Raw genomic sequence first — 14,131 nt, forward strand, 5'->3', positions numbered from 1 at the left:
GGCAAAACAGCCAACTAGCATCAAAATGGCAGTATCAAATTCACACATAACAATATTAACCCTAAATGTAAATGGACTAAATGCACCAATCAAAAGACACAGACTGGCAAATTGGATAAAAATCCAAAACCCATCAGTGCGCTGTATCCAGAAAACCCATCTAACATGCAAGGATACACAAAGACTCAAAATAAAGGGATGGAGGAAGATTTACCAAGCTAATGGAGAGCAAAAAAAAGCAGGAGTTGCAATTCTCATCTTTGATGAAATAGACTTTAAAGCAACAGAGATCAAAAGAGACAATGAAGGCCATTACATAATGGTAAAAGGATTAATATAACAAGAAGAGCTAACGATCCTAAACATATATGGACCCAATACAGGAGCACCCAGATACATAAGGCAAGTTCTTAATGACTTACAAAGAGACTTAGACTCCCACACAACAATAGTGGGAGAATTTAACACTCCACTCTCAATATTAGACAGATCAACCAGACAGAAAATCAACAAGGATATCCAGGGCTTGAACTCAGACCTGGAGCAAGCAAACCTGATAGACATTTACAGAACTCTCCACCCCAAATCCACAGAATATACATTCTTCTCAGCACCACATCACACCTACTCTAAAATTGACCACATAATTGGAAGTAAAGCACAGCTCAGCAAATGCAGAACAACTGAAATCATGACAAACAGCCTCTCAGACCATAGTGCAATCAAGTTAGTACTCAGAATTCAGAAACCAACCCAGAACCGCACAGCTTCATGGAAACTGAACAACTGGCTCTTGAATGTTGACTGGATAAACAATGAAATGAAGGCAGAAATAAAGAAGTTCTTCAAAACCAATGAGAACGAAGACACAACATGCCAGAATCTCTGGGACACATTTAAAGCAGTCTCTAGAAGAAAATATATAGCAATAAGTGCTTATATGAGGAGAATGGAGAGATCCAAAATTGACACCTATCGTCAAAATTGAAAGAGCTAGAGGAGCAAGATAAAAAAAACTGAAAACCCAGCAGAAGACAAGAAATAACTAAGATCAGAGCTGAGCTGAAGGAGATTGAGACACGAAAAACCCTTCAAAAAAATCAATAAATACAAGAGCTGGTTTTTTGAAAAGATCAACAAGATAGACAAACCACAAGCCAGATTGATAAAAGAAAAAAGAGAGAACAACCAAATAGACGCAATAAAAAATGATAAAGGGGAAATCACCACAGATTCCACAGAAATTCAAACCATCCTCAGAGAATATTACAAACAACTCTACGCACATAAACTAGTAAACCTGGAAGAAATTGATAAATTCCTGGACTCCTGTGTCCTCCCAAGCGTAAACCAGGAGGAAGCTGAAACTATGAATAGACCAATAAGAAGGTCAGAAGTCAAGGCAGCAATTAAGAGCCTACCACAGAAAAAAAGCCCAGTTCCAGATGGGTTCACAGCCGAATTCTACCAGACACACAAAGAGGAGCTGGTACCATTCCTTCTGAAACTATTCCAAATAATCCAAAAAGAGGGAATCCTTCCCACATCATTTTATGAGGCCAACATCATCCTGATACCAAAACCCGGCAGAGACTCAACAAGAAAAGAAAACTTCAGGCCAATGTCCATGATGAACATAGTTGCAAAAATCTTCAATAAAATATTGGCAAGCTGATTGCAACAGCAAATCAAAAAACTTATCTATCATGATCAAGTAGGATTCATCCTGGGGATGCAAGGCTGGTTAAACATACGCAAGTCTGTAAACGTAATTCACCACATAAACAGAACCAAAAACAAAAACCACATGATTATCTCAATTGACACAGAGAAGGCATTTGACAAAATTCAACAGCCCTTTATGCTAAAAACTCTCAATAAACTAGGTATCGATGGAACGTATCTCAAAATAATAAAAGCTATTTATGACAAACCAACAGCCAATATCATACTGAATGGGCAAAAACTGGAAGCATTCCCTTTTAAATCGGGCACTAGACAAGGATGCCCCCTTTCACCACTTCTATTCAATATAGTACTGGAAGTTCTAGCCAGAGTAATCAGGCAAGGAAAAGAAATAAAGGGTATTCAAATAGGAAAGGTGGAAGCCAAATTGTCTCTATTTGCAGACAACATGATAATATACCTAGAAGACCCCATCGTCTCAGCCCAAAAACTCCTGAAACTGATAAGCAACTTCAGCAAAGTCTCAGGATATAAAATCAATGTGCAAAAATTACAAGCATTCCTCTACACCAATAACAGACTTAAAGAAAGGCAAATCAAGAACGAACTGCCATTCACAATTGCTACAAAAAGAATAAAATACCTAGGAATACAACTCACAAGGAACGTAAGGGACCTCTTCAAGGAAAACTACAAACCACTGCTCAACGAAATCAGAGAGGACACAAACAGATGGAAAAACATTCCATGTTCATGGTTAGGAAGAATTAATATCGTGAAAATGGCTATACTGCCCAAAGTAATGTACAGAATCAATGCTATCCCCATCAAACTACCATTGACTTTCTTCATAGAACTGGACAAAACCACCATGAACTTCAAATGGAACCAAAAGAGAGCCTGCATAGCCAAGTCAATTCTAAGCAAAAAGAACACAGCGGGGGGCATCACACTACCGGATTTCAAACTATACTACAAGGCAACAGTAATCAAAACGGCATGGTACTGGTACCAAAACAGAGATATAGACCAATGGAACAAAACAGAGGCATCGGAGGCAACACAACATATCTACAACCATACAATCTTTGATAAACCTTACAAAAACAAGCAATGGGGAAAGGATTCCTTGTTTAATAAATGGTGTTGAGAAAACTGGCTAGTTATGTGCAGAAAGCAGAAACTGGACTCCTTCCTGACACCGTCTACTAAAATTAACTCCAGATGGATTAAAGACTTCAACATAAGACCTGGCATCATAAAAACCCTAGAAGAAAATCTAGGCAAAACCATCCAGGACATAGGAGTAGGCAAGGAGTTCGTGAACAAAACACCAAAAGCATTGGCAACAAAAGCCAAAATAGACAAATGGGACCTAATGAAACTCCATAGGTTCTGCATGGCAAAAGAAACCATCACTAGAGTGAATCGGCAACCAACAGAACAGGAAAAAATTTTTGCAGTTTACCCATCTGGCAAAGGGCTGATATCCAGAATTTACAAAGAACTCTAACAGATTTACAGGAAAAAAACAAATAAGCCCGTTCAAAAATGGGCAAAGGATATGAACAGACACTTTACAAAAGAAGACATATATGAGGCCAACAATCATATGAAAAAATGCTCATCATCACTGGTCATTAGAGAAATGCAAATCAAAACCACATTGAGATACCATCTCACGCCAGTTAGAATGGCGATCTTAATGATCTGGAGACAACAGATGCTGGAGAGAATGTGGAGAAAAAGGAACACTTTTACACTGTTGGCGGGAGTGTAAATTAGTTCAATCATTGTGGAAGACAGTGTGGCGATTCCTCAAGGACTTAGAAATAGAAATCCCATTTGACCCAGCAATCCCATTACTGGGTATATATCCAAAGGGCTATAAATCATTCTACTATATGGACACATGCACACGAATGTTCATTGCAGCACTCTTTACAATAGTAACGACCTGGAACCAACCCAAATCCCCATCAATGATAGACTGGATTGGGAAAATGTGGCACATATACACCATGGAATATTATGTAGCAATCAGAAATGATGAGTTCGTGTCATTTGTAGGGACATGGATGAACCTGGAGAACATCATTCTCAGCAAATTGACACAAGAACAGAAAATAAAATACCGCATATTCTCATTCATAGGCGGGTGATGAAAAATGAGAACAGATGGACACAGGGAGGGAAGTACTAAACACTGGGGTCTATTGGGGGGAAAAGGGGAGGGCCAGCGGGGGGGGGAGCTGGGGAGGGATAGCCTGGGGAGAAATTCCAAATGTGGTTGAAGGGGAGAAAGGAAGCAAAATACACTTCTATGTGTGTACCTATGCAACTGTTTTGCATGTTCTGCACATGTAGCCCAAAACCTAAAATGCAATAAAAAATTAAAAAAATAAAACTTTTTTTCAATTTTGAAATAACATACACATATGAATGTGTTTGTGTGTATACATACACTGTTTTTTACTCTTTCAAATGAATGTCTTCTGTTACTCTTTTATGCTAGAATATACTAAAGTGAGAAATTTATGTCTTACCGAAACATAATTTTAAAAATTACAATGCAGGTTGGGTGCGGTGGCTCACGCCTATAATCTCAGCACTTTGGGAGGCTGAGGCAAACAAATCACAGGGTCAAGAGATCAAGACCAGCCTGCCCAACGTGGTGAAACTCGGAGGTGGAGGTGACAGTGAGCCAAGATTATACCACTGTACTCCAGCTTGGTCAGAGTAAGACTCTGTCTCAAAAAAAATTACAATGCAAAGAAAGGTCTGGTGGGACGTTAGAAAGACCAGGTCTTATTAGGCAATAACAATGATGTGCTCTAGGAAGCTATGCATATTTGATATGCAGCTCTTCTGTCTGGATGGCACAGAGAATCTGGGTGACAAGGCAGGGTGACCCCTTCACCCTGTGTCATGAGATGACCTTCTCCTCCTCCTAGGGTTCAGCGTCATGAGACTCTGCATGTTGATCCTGGAGTCCTTGAAATTTCCCCATTTCTCCGTGTCTATTTTACTCTTTGGGGAACCAACCCCCTGAAGATGCCCATGTGATTGCCCAAGTTCAGTTCTTCCATGACCCTTACAGACACTCTCTGTGGACAGATAACCCCTCATAAGAGAGCAGCACAGAGGCCTTGGCATCTGAGTAGATCTGACTGTGGGGAGCTCAGGGGTCACCTTGCAGGGCCTGAGGAGCTCTCTGAGACCTGCACAGCCATCCTAGGGAACCCTTTCTCCCTCCATCTCTGTGCCTCCCCAGTGACCCTTGCACCTCTGTGTTGCAGATGCCTCGAACACCAGGAAGAGACCTCATAAAATGTCAACATGGCTCAAACTTTATGTGGATTCTGATAATTTGAAATCTGTGTTACTCTGAAAACTTTTATAATCTTTGTTTAATTTGTTTTTAAATATTTTTCTGATCTTAATGTGTTTTTTTAGAGAGCATAAATTGTTCTTGTGTTGTTTCTGTTTTACATTTTTTGATGAAGTTATTTGTCAATTGTTTTCAGCCTTTTTGAAGTTTTGTTCATCCAGTTTTGAGTGTTTGTAATTTTGATGGATATTTTTGTGTGTGCTTTATTTCATTTTCTTAATGGCTTTTACCTCATTTTTAAAACATATTCATGTTATGGTAAGTTACATGAAGATGGAGCATGTTTATGTTTCATAGTGGTTTTTATTTTGTATATATTTGACATATATAAGTGTTAATGGCCTTGTGCAGTAGTAACTGCCTGTAATCCCAGCAGTTTGAATGATCAATGCAGGAGAGCTGCTTGATTCCAGGAGTTTAAGACCAGTCTGGGAAACATATTGAGATCTCATTCCTACAATAAAATATATTGTAGGAATTTTTTAATTTTTTAATTAGCTGGGTGTGGTGGCATCCATCTGTAGTCCCAGCTACTTGGGAGGCTAAGTGATGAGGATTGCTTGAGCTCAGGAGGTTGAGGCTGCAGTAAACCACGACTACATCACCACTGCATTCCAGCCTGCGTGACAGAGCAAGGCGCTCTTTTTGTTTTTTTGAGACTGAGTTTCACTCGCGTTACCCAGGCTGGAGTGCAATGGCATGATCTCGGCTCACTGCAACCTCTGCCTCCTGGGTTTAGGCAATTCTCCTGCCTCAGCCTCCTTAGTAGCTGGGATTACAGGAATGCACCACCATGCCCAGCTAATTTTTTGTATTTTTAGTAGAGACGGGGTTTCACCATGTTTACCAGGATGGTCTCGATGTCTTAACCTTGTGATCCACCCACCTCTGCCTCCCAAAGTGCTGGGTTAAAAAAGTGTTAGAAAGGAAGGACGTTAACCTAGTCTCAGAGGCAAAATCCCCTTCAAATCCTCCTGCAAAGCAATTCTGTGCCAGTTGATGTATTCATCACGGGCATGAAGGAAAGTCTAGGGATAATTAATACTTCCCAGATGAAGCTAAATGATATGAATCTCTAATTTTGAGCAGGGATAAGAGGAAAACAGATAAATGCAGAGTCTAACTAGAGAAATGCCTGGAGATTACTATAACAGAACTTATTGTAGAAACATCTGCCTGGAAAGTGCTGTTAAAAAAATTAAAAACAAATAAATAAAAATAAAAACATCAAGCAGCAACAACAAAAAAGTGTTTGTTGATATCAGTTATAAATCTAGCTGTTCATTGCAGAACTAAACCAGTTTATTGCAGAAATAAGCACTTGGAGGGAAATGTTACATTTTCACTTCAGGCCTTGAATTCTGGTCCTTCTCAGGGTTCTGTGGTTCCTAGTTCCAGAGAAATCACTTGCTCCAGTATAACGAGTGAAGAGTTCTTTAGGTGATGGCTGCTGGACCCAGTTTTGCTGTTCTCTTCACTTTCTTGTAAGCCTTGTGTTGATCAAGTTTAGTTGTGTATTAGTGTACTAACTGTGTTTTGAGTTTCTCCAAGCATGTGCACGCAATTTGAGAGGAGCTTCATATGTGCAAGGAATTTGAGAGAGGTATTTTAAGGATGTTTTATTGGGTGGGTCAGGTGAGAAAGATAACATGGGGGCAAGAAGAAAAGTTATTAATGTAAAACCACTAGCCCTTCGTCACCTAACTTATGATTTACAGACACTGAGCACATTGCAGGTTGAGAATGTGTTTGGTCCTTTTTGTAGCCTTGTGCTCACGGCTCCTCTTTGGAGCCATGAGCATGCTGCTTTTTCTCACAATTTTGTTTCTTGTAGATTGTTCTTGATCCTGGAAAACATTTTGAAGACAAGCCTCTAAACAGTGACCTATGCCACACTACTTTATTAGAAAATGAGAAACTTACATTACTGACAAGCTTGGAAGATTCTTCCATTCTGCAGTGACCTGTGTTTCTCTGGTCTTTACCTTGCTACTCTGCTTTATTCTCCTTTTTTGTTGCAGTAGTTAAAATGCCAACTTCTGGGACTTTTTAATCCTCCTCTTTTCTTCCTACCTGCCAGCATTCAAATGGCCGTCTCTATTAAGGGATAAAATTCAAGAATTTATTTCTATATATTAGTCCTGATATGATTTCACTTATCCTTCAGTTTAACATTTAGAGTACAAAGTCATCATCTGAAGGTGCCACTCAGTATACAGCACTGTGTTTAGAAATTGGGGGAGCTGTGAAATATTTAGCCTCTGTTCTCTGAGACCTCAGCCAGGTGCAAAAAAGAGATGCAAAACCACATTTCAAATTGTGTTAATGTACACCCAGCAGTACCAGAATGTGCCTGGGAATCATGGGAGTCAGAAATTTAACTCGAAGGTATGGCTGAAGCTTTACGAAATGAGATGGGTCCTATGTAGGCCTTAGATGTGGGAGAAGGAGAATGTGTCAGGAAGCAGAAACGGTATCGGCAAAGGTGCTGCTGTGAGGCAGGTGGGCAGTGTTTGGGGAACAGCCAGGGGTTTTGTTTAACAGGTTTACAGCACCTGTGGGAGACTGTGTTGGTAAATAAGCCCAGAGAAGTAGGCTGGGGCCTATTTAAATTGAAAGTATGCATGGCTTTCAAGGCCAGCTGAGTGGTATAAATAGAAACTAAATAGTAGCCCATTTGTTAAGGACAATTTTCGTTACCAACGAGCTTTTAAACTTTTTTTGATTGTGTAATAGGTGGATAAAGAGTTATTGACCTGAATGTATTCAATCTTCAAGTGTTTTTGTATGCTAGATTATTGGAGGTGAAAGGGCTAAGTCAAGACAATGAGTGCTTTTGAGACTTTTAATGGTAATTGCAAAATTAACCTGTAAAAAGGCAGTGTCAGCTTAGACTGTGAGTAAGAGTGCTTGTTTTATTTTGTCTTTGCTGAGCTGGGTGTTACAACATGGAAACCCTCTGCAGTGCCCCCCCACGCCCCCCATTCCTCTCTTTCTTCCTTTTACTTTTCTTAGGATAGGGTCATCCATATGTTTCTGATAGAGGTAATCGTTTGCCACGCCATTTTCCGAAGGGCCTACTCTCTTCCCATTTATTTGTGATGACATTTATCCTACCCTATGCTTTGATAACATGTTAGGATCTTTCTGTCCTGTCCTATTAAAGAGGTTAAATTTTTTATAATGACTTATACCTGAGTTAAGTTATAATGGTTCTGTCATGTCAAATATAAAAACAAGCCAGGTGTGGTGGTTTATTCCTGTAATCCCAGCACTTTGGGAGGTCAAAGCAGGTGGACTGCTTGAGTCCAGGAGTTAGAGACCAGCCTGGACAAGATGGTGAAACCCCAACTCTACAAAAAAAATACAAATTAGGCACAGTGGTGGATGCATATAGTTCCAGTTACTCAGGAGGCTGAAGTAAGAAGATGGCTTTAGCATGGGAGGTGAAGATTGCAGAAAGCTGAGATCACAACACTGCACTTCAGTCTGGGCAACAGAGTGAGACTCTATCTCAAAAAAATTGTATACTTTATTGAATCATTTATATATGATTGTTATTTTTGATTACATATTGTTTAGTTCACTACTTGAAAGCCTGCTTTATTTTTTCTTAATTTTATTGACTCATTTGTGCCTTAGTCTGTTTCATTACAAATTATTGTTTAGTCACTACCTTGGAGCCTGTTTTCTTTTTTTAAAAATTTTATTACACTTTAAGTTCTGGGGTACATGTGCAAATCTTGCAGGATTGTTGCATAGGTACACACATGCCATGGTGGTTTGATGCCTCCATGCCCCCATTACCTACATCAGGAATTTCTCTTAATGTTATACCTTCCCAACCTCTCCACCCCCCACTATCCCTTCCTTAGTCCCACACCCCCCCAACAGACCTCAGTGGGTGATGTTCCCCTCTCTTGTGTCCATGTGTTCTCATTCTTCAACACCTACTTAAGACAGAACATGTGGTGGTTGGTTTTTTGTTCTTGTGTCAGTTTGCCGAGAATGATGGTTTCCAGATTCATCCATGTCCCTGCAAAGGACATGAACTCACCCTTTTTTATGGCTGCATAGTATCCCATAGTGTATATGTGCCACATATTCTTTATTCAGTCTATTATTAATAGGCATTTGGGTTGGTTCCAAGTCTTTGCTATTGTAAACAGTGCTGCAACGAACATATGTGTACATGTGTCTTTGCACTAGTCCTCTCGTGTAACTCTCCAGGTCTGGCTCCTGCCTGTGGTAGACACCTCTCCAGGCCCAGCATTGGCTTCTTGGCTTCCTCTTTCAGCTCAGAATGTTTTCAAGTCAGCCTCTCCGGTCTCAGCTCTTCCTCCTGGCTACATCTACAGGTCCAACTCCTGCCTCACAACAACATTTGGCCCAGCTTTTGCTCAGCTCCTAGCAGTCTGTGTAGGCTCCAGCCTTCCTCAAGTTGGGCTTTCCAGGCTCACCTTTGGCCTCCCAGTGGCCTGGACAGACCCATCTCCTGCCTACTAACAGGTAGGCCCAGCTCTTACCCTTGATGTTGGCCTCCCCAGGCCATTTCTGCCTGCCTGTGTGCCTGCCTCATGGCAGCTCCTGGCTCTCTGATGGCCTCTTTAGGCACATGTCATGCCTCACCATGAATTCCCCAGGCTGATGGAGGCTCCTGCTTTTCGGCATCCTCTGCAGGCCCAGCTTGTTCCTCACTAGACCTTTCAGGTCTGCACGCCCGCTACTTGGAAGCTTTTGGTGGCCTCTCCAAGCCCAGCTCATAAGCTCATCCCTTTGTGGGCTCTCCAGGCCCAGGTGCTGCTTTCTGGAATCCATTGTGGGCAAGCTTTTCCTCATGGCTGCATCTATAGGCCCCCCACCTGCCCTGCAACAACCTCTGTGAACTCGGCTGCTTGTCGCATTTGTAGACCTGAAAGGTCCTGAAATCAAGCTCTCCAGGCCCACACAGCTCATGCCTCATGATGGCATCTCCAAGATCAGCTCCTGCCCTCTGAATGCATCTTGAGGACCCAAATATGCTCAAGTCAGCTTCTATTGGCCTGGCTTCAGCTTCCTCCTGGTGGCTTCAGGGGCTCACATGTTCCTAAAGTTGGCCAATTTAGGCCCAGGTCCTGCCATCCTAGTGGCCTCTCTGGTTGCAAAACCTCCTCACGTTGGCTTCTCCAGGGTGAGCTCCTGTCTCCCAATGACCTCACTGGGCCCAGCTCCTGCCTCCCAGCATTCTCTGTGGACTCAGCTCCTGCCTAGCTTCTGGTGTCCTCCATAGGCCTGAAAGGCTCATGGTGGCCTCCCCAGCTCCTGCTCTCTGTCGGCATCTACAGGCCCGAAACTTCCACAAGTTGGCTTCTCTTGGCCTGGCTCCAGCCTCCTCCCAGTGGCCTGGTCAGGGCCAAATGGTCCTGATGTTGGCCTCTCCAGGCCCAGATCCTGCCTGTCAGTGGCCTCTCCAGGCCCAAAGCCTCCTCTTGTGGGCTTGTCCAGGCCTGGCTCCTGCCTGTGGTAGGCCCTTCTAGGCCCAGCCTCTGCCTCCTAGTGGATACAGGCATGCAATGTGTAATAATCACATCAGGGTAAATGGGATACTCCTCATCTTAACCACTTATTCTTTATTTATTTTACAAACAATTCAGTTATGTTCTTTTCCTTTTTTCTTTTTCTTTCTTTTCTTTTTGCACTGGAGTGTAGCTCTTTCTCCCTGGCTGGAGTGCAGTGTTGCAATCTCATCTCACTGCAATGTCTGTCCCCAGGGTTCAAATTATTCTCCTGCCTCAGCCTCCTGAGTAGCTGAGACTAATTTTTGTATTTTAAGTAGAGACAAGGTTTTGCTATGCTAGTTAGGCTGGTCTCGAACTCCTGGCAGGTGATTCTCCTGCCTTGGCCTGCCAAAGTTCTGGGATTGCAGGCATAAGCCACCACACCTGGTCCCTTTTAGCTATTTTTAAATAAGTAAATTATTGTTTACCATTGTCACTCTTTTGTACTACCAAGTACTACATCTTATTCATTCTAACTGTATTTTTGTACCCATTAATTATTCCTGTGAACCACCCCCCCAGCCCACTATTCTTTCCAGCCTCTGGTAACCTTCATCCTACTCTCTATCTTTATGAGTTCAATTGTTTTAATTTTTAGCACCCACAAATGACTGAGAACATGCAAAATTTGTCTCCCTCTTTCTGTCTTATTTTAGTTAATAAAATAATCTCCAGTTCTACTCATGGTGTTGCAAGTAACAGGATGCTATTATTATCATGGCTGAATAATATTCCATTGTGTATATGTACCACATTTTGCTTATCCATTCACCTGTTTTTTTTTTTTACCTTTTTTTTGAGATGGAGTTTTGCTCTTGTTACCCAGGCTGGAGTGCAATGGCGCGATCTCAGCTCACCGCAACCTCTGCCTCCTGGGTTCAGGCAATTCTCCTGCCTCAGCCTCCCGAGTAGCTGGTATTACAGGCATGCACCACTGTGCCCAGCTAATCTTTTGTATTTTTAGTAGTGACAGGGTTTCACCATGTTGACCAGGATGGTCTCAATCTCTTGACCTTGTGATCCACCCACCTCGGCCTCCCAAACTGCTGGGATTACAGGCGTGAGCCACTGCACCTGGCCTCATTCACCTGTTAATGGACACTTAGATTGCTTCCAAATCTTGACTATTGTGAATAATGTTGCAGCAAATATAGAAACGTAGGTATTTCTTTGATATACTGATTTTCTTTCTTTTGGGTATATACCCAGCAGTAGAATTACTGTGTCATAAAGTAGCTCTTTTTAGTTTTTTGAGGACTGTCCAAACCATTCTCCATAGTGGTTGCACTAATTTACATTCTCACCAAGAGTGTACCAGGGTTCCCTTTTCTCCATATCCTCATTAGCATTTGTTACTGCCTGTCATTTGGATATAAGCCATTTTAACTGGGATTGCATGATAGCTCATTGTAGTTTTGATCAGCAATGTTGAGCATCTTTTTATAAAGATGCCATTTGTATGTTTTCTGTTGAGAAATGTCTATTTTGATTGTTTGCCCATTTTAAATCAGATTATTAGAGCTTTTTGTCCTATTGATTTTGTTTTTACCTAAGCTCCTTATATACTCTAATTATTAATCCCTTGTCAGATGGATTCAGGATTGTGTTTTGTCTTTGTTTTACACTCAATTCTAAACCATTGAATGGTATCAAGTGGAGAATTGACATATTTGTATTGGAAGATGACTTTGTGTATTTGCTACCTATTGCTGTGTAACATACTGGTCAGGTGTGGTGGCTCACACCTGTAATCCCAGCACTTTGGGAGGCCAAGGCAGGCAGATCACGAGGTCAAGAGTTTAATACAAGCCTGGTCAAAATAATGAACCCTTTCTCTACTAAAAATTAACCAGGTGTGGTAGCTCACACTTATAATCCTAGCTACTCAGGAGGCTGAGGCAGGAGAATCACTTGAACCTAGGAAGTGTACGTTGCAGTGAGCTGAGATTGTGCCACTGCACTCCAGCCTGGGAGACAGAGTGAGACTCCATCTGAGAAAACAAACTAACAAACAACAAAAAAATACCGCCCCAAATTATACAGTTACAATGATACTTATTAGTCTTCTCATAATTCTGGAGGCTGACTAGACTCACCTAGGCAGTTCTGGCTCAGGATGTGGTTGCCTTTAAACAGTATGGAGTTAGAATACTGTCAAAGGTTTTCTTGCTCAAGTATCTCCTGGTTAATGTGGGCTGTCAGCCAGGGCATCACCTGGGGCTATCTGGTGGAATACCCACACGTAACCTCCCTACATGGTCTGGGTTTTCTGACAAAATGGTGAATGGGTTCTAAGCACACCCACCCCAGGAGGGAGAGCCATGTGGAAACAATATCATCTTTTATGACCTAACTTTGGCAGATCATGAGCAACAATTCACTGTATTCTACTTACAGAAGCAGGGGACTATGGTCATTTTCAAGGGAAGAGAAACTAAATTCTATCTTTTGATAACAAGTGTCAAAAAAATTTGAGGGCAACTATTCATAATAGTGGAGAGATGGAATCAACCTAAGTTTTCTTCCCTTGATGGAAAGAAGAATAAAGAAAATGTGGCAGCCAGGCACAATGGCTCACACCTGTAATACCAGCACCTTTGGAGGCCAAGGTGGGCAGATCATCTGAGGTCAGGAGTTTGACACCAGCCTGGCAAACGTGGCACAACCCCTTTTCTACTGAAAATACAAAAAATAGCCGGGTGTGGTGGTGCATACCTATAATCCCAGCTACTTTGGGAAGCTGAGGCAGGAGAATCACTTGAGCTTGGGAGGCAAAGATTGCAGTGAGCTGAGATTGTACCACTGCACTCCAGCCAGGGTGAGAGAGTGAGACTCCATCTCAAAAAAAAAGTGCAACATGCAGAAAATGCTTTATGTAATCAAAATGAATCAGAGGATAAAAGAAGTACATTAATGCAACTGAAAAAAGCGGTGGAGATTAGAGATAGTAGTCTAACACTGGGTTGTCAATTGACGACCCTGAATTAAAGAACCTTAAAAAAAAAAAAACGGCTGGGCACGGCGGCTCATGCCCATAATTCCAGTGCTTTAGGAGGCTGAGGTGGGAGGAAAACTTGAGGCCAGGAGTTTGAGAAAAGCCTGGGCAACACACCAAAACCCCCATCTCTACAAAAGTAACAAAACTTAGCCAGGTGTGGTGGTGCACACCTGTAGTCCCAGCTACTCGGGAGGCTGAATCAGGAACATTTTTTGAGCCCACGAGTTTGAAGCTGCAGTGAACCATGATGACACCACTGTGTTCTAGAACCTGGGTGACAGAGCAAAGTTCTATAGAAATAAAGAAAAAACAGAGAGAGAGAGGAAGAAAGCAAAAAAGGAAGGAAGAAAGAAAAAGAGAAAGAAGAAAAAAAAGGAAAGAAGAAAAGAAAAAGAAAGAAAAGAAAGGAGGGAGGGAGAAAGAGAGGAAGGGAGGGAAGGGAGGGAGTGAGGGACAGAAGGAGGGAGGGAAAAAAGAGAGTGAAAAAGAAAGAAAGGAAGAAAAGAGGAGATAAGTAGG

At 41.8% G+C, this 14,131-nt stretch overlaps 1 long non-coding RNA gene across 3 annotated transcripts in view; it reads right to left on the minus strand.

Annotated features, from left to right (window-relative positions):
• The window catches only part of LOC128928192 (uncharacterized), a 40,092-nt gene extending 27,204 nt beyond the window's left edge, over positions 1-12,888 (minus strand). Inside the window, exons 1-3 of one of the 3 annotated variants that reach the window (XR_013520531.1) lie at positions 12,711-12,888; positions 7,001-7,174; positions 4,061-6,924 (exon numbers count right to left, since the gene is read on the minus strand). This is a non-coding gene — a long non-coding RNA (uncharacterized LOC128928192). Of the gene's footprint in view, positions 1-4,060; positions 6,951-7,000; positions 7,175-12,710 lie in introns of those variants that run through there. The other 2 variants (XR_013520530.1, XR_008472994.2) reach the window with 2 other exon arrangements.
• Between the last annotated feature and the right edge of the window lie 1,243 nt (positions 12,889-14,131).

Source organism: Callithrix jacchus, chromosome 7 (assembly GCF_049354715.1).
Source record: "Callithrix jacchus isolate 240 chromosome 7, calJac240_pri, whole genome shotgun sequence".
In the NCBI taxonomy this organism is placed as follows: Eukaryota; Metazoa; Chordata; class Mammalia; order Primates; family Cebidae; genus Callithrix; species Callithrix jacchus.